Genomic DNA, 16,456 nt, shown 5'->3' on the forward strand with positions numbered 1-16,456 from the left:
GTATATTATTAATTCTCAATCACCATTCAGAAGTGGAGTCCAAAAAAGGCCAACTTACTCAGGGCCATAGAGCTAGTAAATGATAAAGTTAGAAGTCACAAATGAACTGCATCCCAGCACTTTTTTCAGTACAGGAGTCAGCCTCTTCCTGTCTCACACTAACTGAAGGGATTGAAAGCTTTGTGTTAGCTCTGGCCGGATAGCTGCAGTTGGTAGAGCATCGTCTGCAAGTGTGAAGGCGCCTCAGTCAGGGCACATACAGAAACAGATCAATATGCCTGTCTCTTTCTCTCTCCCCCTTCCTTTCTCACTGAAATCAATAAGAAAAATTATTTTAATTTTTTTAAAAAAACCTTTGTTTTAAGAAGATGTGTTAGACATTTGAAGATTGTTGAGGAGGATGGCTGCGTGCCTGCTCCTGGTCCAGAAATGTAACTTTTCTTCGTAGTTGCCAAAGTGGCCAAAGCAGTCAGCCATTTTCCCAGATAAAACTTAGCAGTTGGACTGAAATCTAAATGCTATCCAAACTTGGGAAGGGAAGGTTGGCCGGCCATGTGAAACAGCAGGATGGATCAGAGAAGGCAGCAGAGAATTTATGAGCATCAGCAGCAAAAATGCCCCAGGTGTCGGGTCAGTTCACAGAACTGCACTTCGAGGCTCTGTGAAAGGGAGAGTCGAGGCTTTAATAAATTCATTTCATAACTATCCAACACAGTATGTCATCTAACCAAATGACAGCCTTTATTTATTAAAAGTGACTTTTTTTCCTTTTTATTTTTTTATTTAGAAATTAAGTTTAATGGGGTGACTTTGCTTCATAAGAATACATAGGTTTCAGGTAAACATCTCTATAGCATTTGAACTGTTGTGTTGTGTGCCCATCACCCAAAGTCAAATCATTTTCCATCACCATATATTTGTACCTCTTTACTCCCCTTCCCCTCCCCTGTCCCCCTGGTAACCACTTCACTTTTATCTATGTCCATGAGTCTCAGTTTTAAATCCCACCTGTAATTCTGGTGGCTGAGGCCAGGCAGGTCCATGTTGGATTCGGGCAGATGGTTAAGGAACTGTGGAGCTAGAAAGCATTGGGCCATTCCCATTTAATAGATTCTCTCATTGGTGGGCAAGCAAACAGGCAGGGGAAAATGGTTTCTCACAGCAGCAGGCAAACAATCAGGGAAACGACCCCTCACAGTGGCGGGCAAGCAATCCGCACCCAAGGAAAGCACCTCGTAGCCTTATATAGGCTGTACAGATATGGCCTGCCACGTGTTCATGCACTAATCATGCGAAGTGCAAGCAAGCAAGCCTGACACAGATGTTTTCCCAACACCACCTATGTGTGAAATCATACAGTTCTTAGCTTTTGCTAATTTACTTATTTCACTCGGTATAATATTCTTAAGGTCCATCCATGTTGACATAAATGACACTATGTTGCCATTTCTTATGGCTGAGTAGTATTCCATTGTATAGATGTAGATGTACCGCATCTTTTTTTGTGTGACAGGACAGAGAGACACAGAGAGAGGGACAGACAGGAAGGGAGACAGATGAGAAGCATCAGTTCTTCATTATGGCACCTCAGTTGTTCATTGATTGATTTCTCATATGTGCCTTGACAGGGGCGGGGGCTACAGCAGACCGAGTGACCCCTTGCTCAAGCCAGTGACCTAGGGTTCAAGTTGGTGAGCCTTGCTCAAACCAGATGAGCCCATGCTCAAGCTGACTACCTCAAGGTTTCAAACCTGGGTCCTCCACATATCGAGGAACACTTTAGTTGTTTGCATGTCTTGACCACTGTGAACAATGCTGCGATGAACGTTGGGGTGCATTTGTCTTTATGTACCAGTGTTTTCAAGTTTTTTGGTTAGGCACCCAGAAGAGCGATTGCTGAATCATATGGTAGCTCTTTTCTTAATTTCTTTTAAGGAACTGCCATACTACCTACTATAATGGCTATATTACTTTACATTCCCACCAACAGTGAATGAGGGTTCCTTTTTCTCCACAGCCTCCAACACTTGTTATTACCTGTCTTGTTGATAACAGCCAATCTAACAGGTGTGAGATGTAGTTTTGATTTTCATTTCTCTAATAACTAGCGAAGATGAGCATCTTTTTGTATACCTATTTGTTATTTGTATGATTTTATGGGAGAATATCTGTTCAGGTCCTCTCCTACTTTTTTTGTTTTGTTTTGTTTTGTTTTGTTTTGTTTTGTTTAGCAAGAGAGAGAGACAGACAGGAAGGGAGATGAGAAGCATCAACTCTTAGTTGCAGCACTTTAGTTGTTCTTTGATTGCTTTTTTATATGTGCCTTGACTGGGGGAGTGGGACCTCCAGCTGAGCTAGTCACCCCTTGCTCAAGCCAGTGACCTTGGGCTCAAGCCAGTGAGTATGAGGTCATGGTATGAGCCTACACTCAAGCTGGTGAGCCCACGCTCAAGCCCGGTGAGCCCGCACTAAAGTCAGGGACCTCAGGGTTTCCAACCAGGGTCCTCAGCATTCCAGGTTGATGCTCTGTCTACTGAGCCACCCCTTGTTCAGGTCCTCTCCCCATTTTTTATTGGATTGTTTGCTTGCTTGTTGCTGAGCTTTGTGAGTTATTTGTATATTTTGGATAATAACCCCTTGTCGGAGCTGTTGTTTATGAATATCTTCTCCCAACTGGTTGGTTGCATTTTTGTTTTTTGTCAGTTTCAGGGTTTTTTTGCTGTGCAGAAAAGTTTTTTATATAGTTTAATATAGTCCCATTCATTTAATTTTGCCTTTACTTCCCTTCCCTTTGGGGTCAAGTTCATAAAATATTCTCTAAAGATCTGTAAGTTTAGTACCTATGTTTTCTTCTATGTAATTTATTGTTTCAGGTCTTATATTTAGGTCTTTGATCCATTTTGAATTAATTTTTGTGCAGGGGGACAAACTATAGTCAAGTTTCATTCTTTTGCACGTGGCTTTCCAATTTTCCCAGCACATTTATTGAAGAGGCTTTCTTTTCTCCATTGTGTGTTTTTGGCTCCTTTATCAAAGATGACTTAACCATATATATGTGGTTTTATTTCTGGGCTCTCTATTCCGTTCCATTGGTCTGAGTGTCTATTTTTCTGCCGATACCATGTTGTTTTGATTACTGTGACTCTGTAGTATAATTTGAAGTCAGGTAGTATGATAGCTCTGGCTTCATTCTTTTTCCTCAGGATTGCTTTGGCTATTTGGGGTCTTTTGTGGTTCCATACAAATCCAGTGATATTTTTGTTATGTTCCTTTTTTAAAAATCACTGTGGGATTTTAATGAGGATTGCATTAAATTTGTATATTGTAAAGCAACAACTTTTTATAATGTTTTATTCCTGGGAGTGCAAGAGCCTTTGTACACATATTGTTTTTCAAATATAACAGTTCCAAGAAAGCATTTCAATTACTCCTTTATAGAGAAGGAAATTGACAGCCACTGTTACCCCCAGATCACCAAGCAAGTAAAGAAGGCTGGGAAGTAAAGCTGGGACATCCCTCACCCACACTCAGAGTGCCCAGCGTCCTCTGGGCTGCAGTGTGACCTGCTGCTTGTGGCTCACATTAACCACACCCCATCTTTACACCTGCTGCACGATTAGTGGGGCATGGGTGATCCTGTGGGTCTTCTGTCAGAATTGACCATGAATCCATAAAGTCCTTTAAAAGTCTGAAGCCCCTATCTCTCATTTCTTGGCGAGAGAGTTCTGAAAAGCATTGAAGAGTAAGAACTATGTATTTACACAGTGAAAAGGCTGAATTTTAAATAAGACACCTTAACATTGGAAATGATGATGAAGTGGGAAATGAAAGAGGTGCTTTTTTTATTTACTAAGACAGACTGTAAATAAGGTACCAACATCACCAGCTGTCATGTTCAATCTTAAAAAAATAATAATAATGACTGTATTTTTCAGAAATGAGGAAAGATAGAAAGAAGTAGTTGTTATCAGACAAAAAGAGGCATGCCTAGGAGCATGCAGTAGCCATGTCCAATTTATACAGGGACCAGCAGTAAACCTATGATGGACAAATTTCAGAATCCAGGAGTCAGTGCTATTGTTAATTTTCTTTGGTTAGAATCACCTTAACTTCTAAAACGAGGTGTAAGTTTTTTTCCTTTAAAAAATTAAAAATTTAAAAAATGTATGATTACTATCAATAATGACACTAGATAAGGAATCCTAGTGGTATGTAAAATATTTCCATAGGAAATTTAGATTTGGGCATATCGATCCTTTGCAATAGTATCTAGGGCTAGAAAGAACGTTTATTTCAAAGAATTGGGGTTGTCCAGCCATTAGACATCTTCTCGCTGATGCCAGGGGGACCATTCACTTTGTCACTGTGATATTTCCTGGGAGGGAGGCAGATGCTGCTGCTGAGGCTCGTTGGAGGCCCCTGCTTTTCTGCATAGGTTTCCCTACAAAGAAAGGGTTGGGGTGTGCCAGCAACAACAAAAAATCTGTCATCTCCAGAGTCATCATAGCTTCATTGCCTCTGAAATCTCTTCTAAGAGGATTTGCCTGGTGTACAAGCTCATTTGTGGTCTGAGTCCTTTCCCTGGCTCTAAGGGAAGCATTCCTGTGGGGAAGGCAGCTGAGCAGAAACAGAGGAGCTACCATCTTGTACATCAGTGGGGACAAGGGCACTAGCACATCGGCAACACCAGACTCCCCCAAATAGCACTGTCCCATACTGCAGGCCCGCAAGCCAGCCAGTGCGCACACTGCTGGCACGGCCTTATTATGGGGTCCATATTTCTCATGGAAATAACTTGGGCATGGGTATATTGAAAGATCTTATATCAAGCTCTCAGTGACAAATGAAATTCTAGATTTCTCCCCTTAACATCTGACTGAGCCCGCAAGACTGTGCACTGGCTGGGTGCAGCCTGGTTTGGGGAGCAGCCTTGGTGATCTGGCAGCCTAGGATTTTCTAGAGTAAGGAGTACATGGCAGGTAGGCAGGTAAGGACATTCTATTAATAGTTAGGAGTCATTCAGTGGAGAAGAAAACAGGGCAGGGAGGAAGGCTCTGGCGGGGCTAGAAAGGGCCTATTGGGCCTCAGCTCTCCTAAGAGATTAGTTTTGTAGACTCCAGACAACATCACAGCAAAGTGACTGTGAGTCCCTTAAACACATTTTCTCACATACCTGTCACTGCCTCCCGTTGCCCATACCGAGACATTCAGATGAACTCGCACCCAGTTTTCTTAACACCGTGTACAGCACGCTGGCGTCTTCATCCTTCTCCTTATCACTCCTCCTGGCCCTCCCTGCTCCTGCCTTCACCAAGAAATCCAAAAATATACAGAAAATTTAAAAATTCCATTATTACCTGTATAGAAACGCCTTGGCACACAAGTTAAATTTTCTTTAAAAAAAATATTAGGATACTATTAGCCAAAATATATATTTCAAAAGCTAAATTTTTATTGGGAAAGCTCTGGACACTGCTACCCAGTGTCCCCCTGCCCCCCAGAAGTTCTCACAGCAGCGCAGACATTCCCTGCACCTCCACTGAGCCCAAGTCTGGTGTTCCACACTTTCCCTCCACGCCTCCTGCTGTTGGCCTCGCTCTGCAGGAAACAAATATGTCAGACTGCTTTTTGTTTTTGAAGGTAATAGGCAATGAGCTTTCAAATGTGTAGTTATTATAAATTTGTGATTTTTTAAAAAAAATTTATATCACTTATTGGAGTTCATTATTTCTCAGATAATTAAAGGTATATATATATATTTTTTTTTTTTTTTTTTCATTTTTCTGAAGCTGGAAACAGGGAGAGACAGTCAGACAGACTCCCGCATGCGCCCGACCGGGATCCACCCAGCACGCCCACCAGGGGCGACGCTCTGCCCACCAGGGGGCGATGCTCTGCCCATCCTGGGTGTCGCCATGCTGCGACCAGAGCCACTCTAGCGCCTGAGGCAGAGGCCACAGAGCCATCCCCAGCGCCCGGGCCATCTTTGCTCCAATGGAGCCTTGGCTGCGGGAGGGGAAGAGAGAGACAGAGAGGAAAGCGCGGCGGAGGGGTGGAGAAGCAAATGGGCGCTTCTCCTGTGTGCCCTGGCCGGGAATCGAACCCGGGTCCTCCGCACGCTAAAGGTATATTTTTAAACTATTGCATTCCATTTGGAGTCATGGGTCAAGTTTTTCTGTATACCATTATAGGACTTGACTCCTATTATGCAGGAGTGTGGGCTTCTGTTTTTTTCAATTAAATAAATACTTTTGTCCCCCAGACCTTGGGGACATAGGAGTGAGACCAGACATTTCCCTTGGAGAGACCATGAGTCAGGTAGATAAGACAGACTTGAAGACAGAGGTTATAACATAGTGGTAAGTGCACTAATAGGCATGTATGAAGAGGGAAATGAGTTAAGGTCACTGAGCATCCAGAAGATGTGCCCTTTGGGGTGGTGTTGAAGGGTGAGGAATAGATGAGAGCAGGAAGAGGGGCACTTCAGGCAGGAGGAACAGACAGGCCAAGGTACAGAGAAGTGGAACTAGATGTGGTTCCAGGATTGTGTTCCAGGGTTAGGACAGGGTAGCACCCACAGTGAGCTGAGGCCCGCCAGGAAGAGCCGGTGTGACTTCAGAAGCAGCAGACACTAGGAACTTAGATTGTAGGTAGACAGCAGCAAGAGGGAAAACAGGACCTGGAGGTAGGACTGCAGGCAGACATAAGCTGTAAGACTGGGAACTGGAAGTGTGGGCTAGAGCTGTGTGATAGGGATGGAGAAACAGATGGGTTCAAAGGGAAGCTCAAGAAATAGGGCAGACACGACTAAGAGTTTTATGGTCTGTAAGGAGGACAGACAGGAAGTCCAAAGCCATATGCAGATGACCAAGTGAGTGCAGTGCCCCTGGCCTGGGCACAGAATTTAGCAGTGAACATTGGATTTTAGGTAGGGAGGTAATGGGCTGTGGTTTTGGACAAATCAGGGTAGAGGCACATACAAGTAGAGATTAATTTATTTGCTCCACAAACACTTATTGTGTGGTTCTTTTATGCCTGGCATTTTACTAGATACTGACGATGACCAGTGAGATCAGCTCTGTGGGCTCTAGCCTCTGGGAAGCTGCAGGGCAGAGATCCCCAGAGTATGGTTGGCCCTAAGGAGCTGGCACATGGAGGACAAGGCCATCTCTTGGTCAGAGATGAAGAGAAGAGAAGGCTCACAGGAGGAGAGCTGAAGGCGGGAGCCTGGCATCGTATCGCCTTGTGCAGAGTGGCTGGAAGGCGTGGACACATGGCGGAAACGGGAAATCAAAGATGAGGAGAATCTGGAGAGCTAGAGAAACTGTGCAAGGAGCACTTTGAGGAAGGAATGTCGCATGGATATCACATAAATCAGAGTGATCAAACAAGACAAAAACAAAGGTGTCCATTTGACTTGTCAGTTGAGTGTCCCTGAGAGAATTCCTTAATATTAGTGAGGATGGGTTTGTGCCTTATCTTAGGCATTGAGGAAATAAACCCCTCCTCTGGAAGCAATGGGGGCACATGGGGAGAAGATAGAGCGAGATGAGTGGATAGACCATCCAAGTACAATGCACTAGATTTGTGCAAAGCTAGGTAAGATGGAAGAATTCTGTCCTATGGATTGGAGATGGCTTTAAAGAGAAGGTGATAGTTCACTTGGAATTAAGACTGCTTCTCAGGCCCTGGCTGAATGGTAGATTCATCTGGGATGATGCCTGTGCCTAATCCAAGACCTGCTGTGTCAGTATCTCTGGGGTCGAAGCCTGTGACTCAGTATTTGAGCACCCAGCTAATGCTGCTCCTTCACTGAGAAACTCCTGGGAGGCATAGCAGTTTACATTGTGTTTTCACTTTTGTTGTCTTATTTGAGACTCAACTGTCATCCCACTTTATTAATGGACAAACTACAACTCAGAATTGGAGCTTTATCCGAGGTCCAGAGCTATTCATGGCCTTTAGCCGTTCAGACTCTCTATCCAGTTCTGTGTTAGTGGTTTCCGAACTTTGCTGTAAATCACAGTCCCCTAGGGAGCTTTTAATGATCTGGATGCCCATATCACATCCCAAACCTCTTACATCTGAATATGGGGTAGGGTGGGAACCAGGCATTTAAAGATTCCCGAGTGATTCTAAGGAGCTTTCAAGTTCAGAGACCACTGTGTTATGCTGTACTCAGGCAACATGTGAGCTTGGTGTAGTTTAAAGTGCATGCATTCACTAATTAGGAGGATATGCTTGCTTCTCTTGTCTAATCCTAACAGTTTATCTGTTTAAGTATGTTAATTAGGGGCTGTGTTAGTAATTAACTTGTCAATAACAATAGCTACAAAAAATTCAAAAATGAGTATTATGAACCAAAGAACAGACCTGAACCTATTGTACATATGACTCTTCTGGAGTTAGTGCAGGCTTACTCTCAAAAGTTCAATTTAACAAGCAGACCATGAGTTAGCAGACAGAATAGACAACCCACTTATTCATTTGCTAACAAGCACTTATTATTCGACATCGCACACTTGAGCTAAATGCATACAAATCTCAGTTCCCTTCTGGTTAGGGACGGATTCCCCTGCCTATAGGTTTAAGCTGAAGAATGCCCATTGTTGAATCCGTGCAACCGAGAAAACTTTTTGTTCCCTGTTAAGAGTCCTCTGACCTCTCCCCTAGTGTCTGCTCAGAAAAAGGTCTTATTCTCTCACGCACTGAACTTGAATTTACGAAACCTTCAAAACCCAAATCTTTAATACCAAGAACATCGATGTCAGAAGTTAATTTTCTAGAAGTTCTAGTAAGGAACAAGGACAGAAATTTTTAAAACCATCTTTGAGAAGAAAGTGTTCCCTTTCAAAGTACTCCTTCTAAACCCTTGGTTGTTTTTTGATAGAAATCATGGAGTCTGTACGGACCTCTTTCCCTGTAATTCTTTCAGGAGGAAGCAATTTTCAAGTCTAATATGTTCAGAGAATGCTAAGAATGCTACTTTATAACTGGTCTGCATCACCCCAAATGGAAAAGATGGAGCGTTTTCATACTTTTACAATCACACGAACTGTGTGTGACATTCACATCTTCCTGGATAGAAAGAGTCATGGGGTGTTCAGGGGAAGTGGGCGCAGCCTTGCATTTCTCCTAGACAAAAGCATCCCCTCTGGACTGCTTGGCACCCCGGCTGCAATGGCAATTCCAAATAAGAAAAAACACCAGCAGAGTTTTAAAAATACACAATGAAAAAACAAAACAAAAAAAAAACACCTAGGCTATATCCAGTAACTTTAGCGAGCTGTGTCTTTACCACATCCAAGAGAAGTGGGGACCCAACAAATCAGAGCAACTAGTGCACAGACTTCCCTTGCTACATGGTGAGCCTTTTGCAAGTCTGCCTCCTGTTTTGTTCTGTTTTTAGAGCCATAACACCTGAGCATACCCCTCCTGTGGTCACCTGTGGCTGTGGGCCAGTTTTTCCTTCCAGCTCCCTCTCATCTTCCCAGACTTCCCACCCACTGGTGGAGGTACAGATCCAGGAATTCTGAGTAGTGAGAGGCTGTAGAGGTCATTTTACCCCACCTTCACTTTAGAGAAGTGCAAATTATGTCCAGAGAAATTAAATGATCCCCTAAGGTCAGAAAGCTAGTAAGGGACAGAACTCAGACTAAAATGCTTTTGGCTGCCATCTCAGGACTCATCCCACCATCCCACGCACCCCACCCATACAACAGACTGCATCTTTTTATTAATGTTAAGTTTCAGTTTCCTCTGATTTCTCTTTATCCTATGTTAATATGCTAGACAGGTCCTAGGAGGAAAGGCCATTGCTCAATCAAGATTTTGAAGAGACATGTTTTGTATTTCACCAGGGTTTGATAGGTTTCCTAAGTGAGGTTGGTTTTTTCAAAGATCTAAATGGTAGGAAATGAGATTCTCTCTACCAGGGAAGGCGGTCACGCCTGTGTTGAAGGTGTCAGGTGGACTCGGGTGGGAGAAAAAGGCCATTGGAGCTTATTGACCTTAGAAAAAAAATTAGGTCACAAACAGAACAGGTACAGTGTACCTTTCCATAGGACAAACATGGCAGAATCAAGTCTTTTAAGATTTCATTGACAACCAGAACAGACCCCAGAAAGGGAAGTCCAGGAAGGAGATATGCGTGAGCAAATGCCATCTCCTTACGAATCATCACCATTGCTTCAAAAGCTGTAGCTATGACACCATGGATAGTAGAACATCAGGGTGTGGAACTCTGAGGTCTCCTAGACCAGTGGTCCCCAACCCCCGGGCCACAGGCCATTTGGTGCCAGTCCGCAGAGAAAGAATAAATAACTTACATTATTTCCGTTTTATTTATATTTAAGTCTGAACGATGTTTTATTTTTTAAAAATAACCAGATTCCCTCTGTTACATCCGTCTTAGACTCACTCTTGACGCTTGTCTCGGTCACGTGATACATTTATCCGTCCCACCTTAAAGGCCAGTCCGTGAAAATATTTTCTGACATTAAACCGGTCCATGGCCCAAAAAAGATTGGGGACCACTCACCTAGACCACCCTCTTGTCTTGTTCCTCATTTCTCCATTTGCTTCCAAACTAAGTTACTTCACATGTCTTGGACACACTATATCACCAGCCCCCAGGATGAGCTATCCTGGCTCTCAGTTAACTGGAATGGCATGGGCTAAATTCTTCTAAGCAATGCAGAGAGGAAGATGGTCACCCAGCTATGAAAAGTAAGCCAGGGAGATGGTAGCACTGACGGAGCAGTGGATGTCAGAAAGAATGAAATTATTTTTTCAACTTTCCCTCCCATGTTCCAAGTAGTAGAAATGATGGCTTGGGGAATATGGTCAGAGGGGTGTGTTTGCATAACAAACAGGCTATCATGTATTGCTAATTGCTCGAATAAATATTTGCATGTATGAATATATCTATATATCTATATCTATATCTATATATCTATATCTATATCTATCTATCTATCTATATATATTTGTATTTTTCCGAAGCTGGAAACGGGGAGGCAGTCAGACAGACTCCCGCATGGGCCCAACTGGGATCCACCCGGCATGCCCACCAGGGGGCGATGCTCTGCCACAATCAGAGCCATTCTAGCGCCTGAGGCAGAGGCCACAGAGCCATCCTCAGTGCCCTGGCAAACTTTGCTCCAGTGGAGCCTTGGCTGTGGGAGAGGAAGAGAGAGACAGAGAGGAAGGAGAAGGGGAGGGGTGGAGAAGCAGATGGGCGCTTCTCCTGTGTGCCCTGGTCGGGAATTGAACCCGGGACTCCTGCACGCCAGGCTGACGCTCTACCACTGAGCCAACCGGCCAGGGCCTGTATGAATATATTTAATGGGGAGTCATAGACATTTGTCTTTGGCTTTAAATCTCAAAAAGGAGGAGATCATTGTAGAACCAAGTATAGAAACAATCTGAAAATCAAACAGCCCAATTAAAACTCAGATTTTTAAAAAGCCATTAAGGTATAACTAAATAAAATGACCTTTACTAAAGGCTTCAAACTTATTAAGGACCCTGAATGACAAGTAATTCCAGGGAAGTCCTATTGATTAAAAACCACTGCCCTGTGAAATAACTGCCATTATGTTTGCAGGTAAAGGGCCCGCATGCAATACCTGTGTGAGATACAGAGGCCTGTGAGATGCAGTCAGCCATCTGTCGAGAGGAGGCTACTGTTTCTGCTTCCTAAGAAATTTAGGGGCCTAAAAATGTCAGCACCAGCTACAACATAAATTTGTCCACGGCTCAGTTAAAAATAATGCACACGGGGAAGTTACCATAATCAAATATTAAAGTTGCTGGCGTTGTATTGAACTACTCCCTTTCTGAGAGCTACTGAGGGAAGATCTCTTCAGATGAGGCAAATGGGTTGTTAGAATTATGTATATCAGTTTCACAATTTTAAGGCACTTAAAAAATGGCTAAAATGGCAGTGTTGGTATGACTGTAGTGTGTGAAGGGACCCAGCCCTGGAGATGGGTGCTTTCTGTGGGAAGTTGCCTACCATACAGTAAACACACAAGTGAATTAGTCAGTGGTTGGGAGTTCTACCACTGGTGGTAAGGCGGACTTTCCTTCCAGGTGGAAAGTGGCACTTGGCAAACTGCCGAGGGAAATGTGTGTGCTCAACTCCTCCTTCAGAGTTCCGAGCAGATGCCCATCACACCCTTTCTTCAGTGCAGTTCTCACAGGGCCCTTTCTCCCTATGTGGAAGGAAAAACCATTCAGCCCCCAGTATGAAACCTTACCATTCTGCATGCCAGGATTTGGAGGCGTGTTATAATGTGCCTGGACAACAATCCTAAGACACTGTTTTCTAACACAGTTCTCCAGTGAAAAATGGGTAAAACCTCAGTCACCAAACTACATGTTAACAAACATCCTGCGTGAATCCCTTCCATGTCTCAGGTCTCAGTTAGTTGGTGCAGATCTCACTGGAAGTCATAACCGGGCACTAGCTCGAGCTCCTGCCAGCAATTCGACAGCTCCTCGGGCTCAGAGCATGGCTGGCGGCACCTCTGCTGTCTGGCCTTCATTTGAAAGTTTGATCTCACTGTCTATTTTATTCCACTATCCCTGTTGTCATCAGGAGTGCGTCCTGCTGGAGGACTCCTGGCCATGAGGCTGACCATTCGCTCCCAGGGCACATGTCCTTGTGCACACAGGCTGATGGGCATATCTTCTGTCCTCTGTAGACGTGAAGTCACATCAGATCTGCCAACTATGGCAGCAGTTGTAACCTAAAATACATTCCCCTCGACAGCCTCTAGGGAACATCAGCTTTTCAAAATGGCCTGAAAATAGAGCAAATGGCTTCGTTTTAAGGCTTTTTAAAATTTTTTTTAATTTTTATTTTTAATTTATTGTGTTGATGTGGTTTCAAGTAGCCCACCCAGTATAACACCCTCTGCACCCTGCATTGTGCCCCCAGGCCCCACATAAATTCTCTTCCCACCTGTTTCTCCCCCTTCGCCCTCCTCTTCCATTTTAAGGCTTTATTGCAGAAACATCTTAGTCTTCTAAACTGTTTACCCATGCACATTTCTGAGACGCTCCAAAGGAATTACCCAAAAGGTAAAGGGAATACTAATAGAAGTGAACGCTTAGTGGGTGTTTACTCTGTACCAGGTTCTCTGCTAAGTGCTTTCCACGGATGGTGTCATGACTCCTCTGGAAAACCCTCTGAGGCAGATATCCAGTCACATGGTTAGTTGAGTGTGAAAGCTGGGAGTCTGCCTGGACAGCCTGACCCCAAAGCCTGTGCTCTGACCACCGAGCCTGCTGCCCAGCAAGGCCCACCTCAGAGGAGTTGCTATGGAGATTGAGTAAGGAAACATCTAGAAAGAACTCCACAGACCCGGCCAGAGCATCCATTTAAACTTGAGTTACTGTTTGACAGGAGCTCAGTCACCTCAGGGGCTCTGAAGGACGTGAAGGGGTAGGGCTCTGGGTGAATGGCATCATTGGCTGGTGCTCCTCCTTAGGGGTGTAAGTGTGCAGCAGGGTGCCCAGTACGGTGCTAAAGCACAGACCCTGTACTTCTGCGCTGGTGACCCATTCCAAACTGTCCTAGCCCTTCTGAGCATCAGTCTTTGGCTTCCTTTGTTCAAAATCATAGTCAGAGAGCCCCACCCACACCCATGGCCTAACTAACACTTAGTTTGAAATTTCTTTTACTCTTGGTTTAAAACGTTTGTTTGTTATTTGTTCTTATCTATTTCCCTTTGAAAATAGATGGATGATGCAAGTGTCATCACATGGGTGGATTGGGGTTGAGGCCCAACTTCAGCAGTGCCACCGACGTGTTTCAGTGGAGGTAGCCAGGTGCCGGGCTCCATGCCACATACCGACCACTGAAAGCTCCTGAGTGCTGTGGATGTCACAGTGTTTCCCTTTTCTCCTCTATCATGTTTTGTTGTTCAGCTATACCCTCAAACACATCTAGCTCCTCCTGGGGTTCTCTCAGAAGCTACTTTGATAATTCCAGCATTAAAAGTGGGTACTTTGTGCCCTGGCCAGATAGTTCTGTTGGTTAGAGCATTGTCCTGATGCACAGAGGTTGCCGGTTTGATCCCCAGCCAGGGCACATACAGGAACAGATCTATACTTCTCTCTCTCTCTCTCTCTCTCTCTCTCTCTCTCTTTTTCTCTCTCTCTCATTCGCTCTCTTTCCCTTCCACTCTCTCTAAAAAAATCCATAATTTTTTTTAAAAGTGGGCACTTTATGAATGTTAGACCAGATGTGAAGAGCATTGTGAATGGAGGCAAGCACTGTGCTTTGAAAGTTGAGTCACAGGGACTCTGCTGTGAGTGTCAGAACAAAGTGGAAGGACCAGGCTATGTTGTTGTGTGGTCTCAGCCTTACTTATCTCAGTGGTGTGTCTGTTAGGGAGTGGGGCTCAGGGTGGCGGTGACTGTCTGCCCTAGTCTGCGTCACATGTGCTGGGAGTCCGTGTGACTCAGCGTTTCCATGGCCATTGCCTCAGATTCTGAGATATTCTAAACTTTAGTTGGATTCTGACTTCTCTTAAAGTCTCTCTTGAATACAGAGTATTTTTACATTTGATCCTCAGTTTTTAGATACTAGCCAGAAACACAATACACTTTTTTTTATTTAGATGAGAGAGATTCAAGGGTGGAATGATTACTACTCACAAAACAAGGTGGAGCTCTTCTCCTCTGGAAGTGGTGAGCAGGTAGATGAGTCGCACTTCAGACACAACAAAGCCGAGGTCAAGAGGTGCAACTGCTTGGGATCGGGGATGTGAGAGGCCGTGTGAGATCTGACCAGAAACGCATTTATGTGTCTACACAGTTAGCACATGCTTAAAATATACCAAAGTGAGCTGTATTCTCTACCTTAGAAGTTATCTGACCCACTGTTTTTACTATTGTGGTTACTTTCTTCTGTAATGCCGACTTGACACGGTGACCAAGTCATACAGCTGGTTTGCAACCAAGCTAAGATGCCTTGCTGTGGGGTGTTTGTTTTGGGGTGTTTGGGGGTGTCCTGCTCTGGTTGAAAGTGGCCTTTGCATCTGTGCACACAATTGCCCGTGTGAAGATGAAACTTCTGTCACCCCTGACATGACTTCCATGTAACAACAAGGGGGTGTTAACGATGATTGTGTGTGCTCTCCCTCCCTTTTCTTCCCCACTGACAGGACCACCCACACTTAGGAAACCCAGTGCTCAAGGGGCAGTCTGTGAGATTAAACCAAATTGCCGTTGGCTGATTACCCCAAAGGAGAGAGTAAGGGGTAGAGGTGAGGCCCTGCCCGGCTTCTCTGGTATTTTTTCATCAGAAAGGCACGTGTACCTTTTGGTAGGAAAATTGTCTCGGGGAAGGTGCCCCAGCCTCACCAACAAAGTGGTATCTTGTGTTCTGTGTCATCACTGTGCTAATCACTAGAGACTCAAGGACCAAGAAAACATAGTCCCCTTCCCAGGTTCTTCCCAATGTTCTAATAAATCACCCCCATGTCTTTCCTCTTTGAAGCCTGGTGCACGAGTTCCTGAGGTCAAGAGAAATGGCTGACATGCCAGGTGGACATAAAGGACAGTTGGGGGCACAGCTCTACAGTCTTTGCTGCTGTTTTGTTCGTTTGCTTGAGGTTTAAATAGTAAGCGATTGAGACTTCTTATCCGGTAGAGGAGCCACAGCCTGTGAGAAAACAGACCGGATGTGCTATAGGGGTGATGCTTCAGTGGCAGGCCAGACTCAACAGCTCCTCAGCTGTGCTCTCCAGGACAGTACAAGAGTTTTCCAGCCTTACAAAGTAGGGACAAACTTATGTCCTCAGCCTACAGAATCTAATGCAGAGCTAGACCTCAGAGATGGCACAGGATCACCATTATTATGAATCGAGCCAGGCAGGGAAGTGACGCGACCTACTCCAAACATGAAGCCAGTTGGAGCAGACCTCTACCCATGCCCTGTCCTGGCAGGTCTTTGCCCCAAAAGTCACTGAAATGACTTATTAAAATATTCAGAGGAATATACTGATGATATGCCTATAATTGGCTTCTAAAGGAATTGAGGCACATTTTAGGGGACAGTGTTTGGAAGGTGATTTCAAGGAGGACAGTAAGGCCATTGGAGCACCTACACTCAGGCCTTCAGGCTGATCCCTGGAGGCCCAGGGCTCATCAGAAGTAGATCTCCCCCACCCCCAGCAGAACAGTTCTGCATTCATTTCTGATACAGAGTGTGCTTCTAAGTGAGATTTCTTTTGAAATGACTTAATCTAATACTACTCTTCTATAAAGAAACAATTCAGCAATGCTAATGAGAATATCATTTTATCATCATCAGAAATCATGGGGTTTGAGGTTCTTGTTTTTGTTTTTACTTTTAACTTTTCTGGACCCAAAAGCATGTTCTGTCACAGGAGTGGGAGGGCTGCAGGGCACTGGGGAGTTGCCTTCAGAGTCCTTCCGC

The 16,456-nt window shown here is 44.4% G+C and overlaps 1 protein-coding gene across 2 annotated transcripts in view; it reads left to right on the forward strand.

The window, feature by feature from the left end:
* Positions 1–16,456, forward strand: part of AFF3 (ALF transcription elongation factor 3) — a 719,747-nt gene that overhangs the window by 539,483 nt on the left and 163,808 nt on the right. The window lies entirely within an intron of this gene.

The sequence above is a fragment of the Saccopteryx bilineata genome, chromosome 3 (genome assembly GCF_036850765.1).
Source record: "Saccopteryx bilineata isolate mSacBil1 chromosome 3, mSacBil1_pri_phased_curated, whole genome shotgun sequence".
Lineage (NCBI taxonomy): Eukaryota > Metazoa > Chordata > Mammalia > Chiroptera > Emballonuridae > Saccopteryx > Saccopteryx bilineata.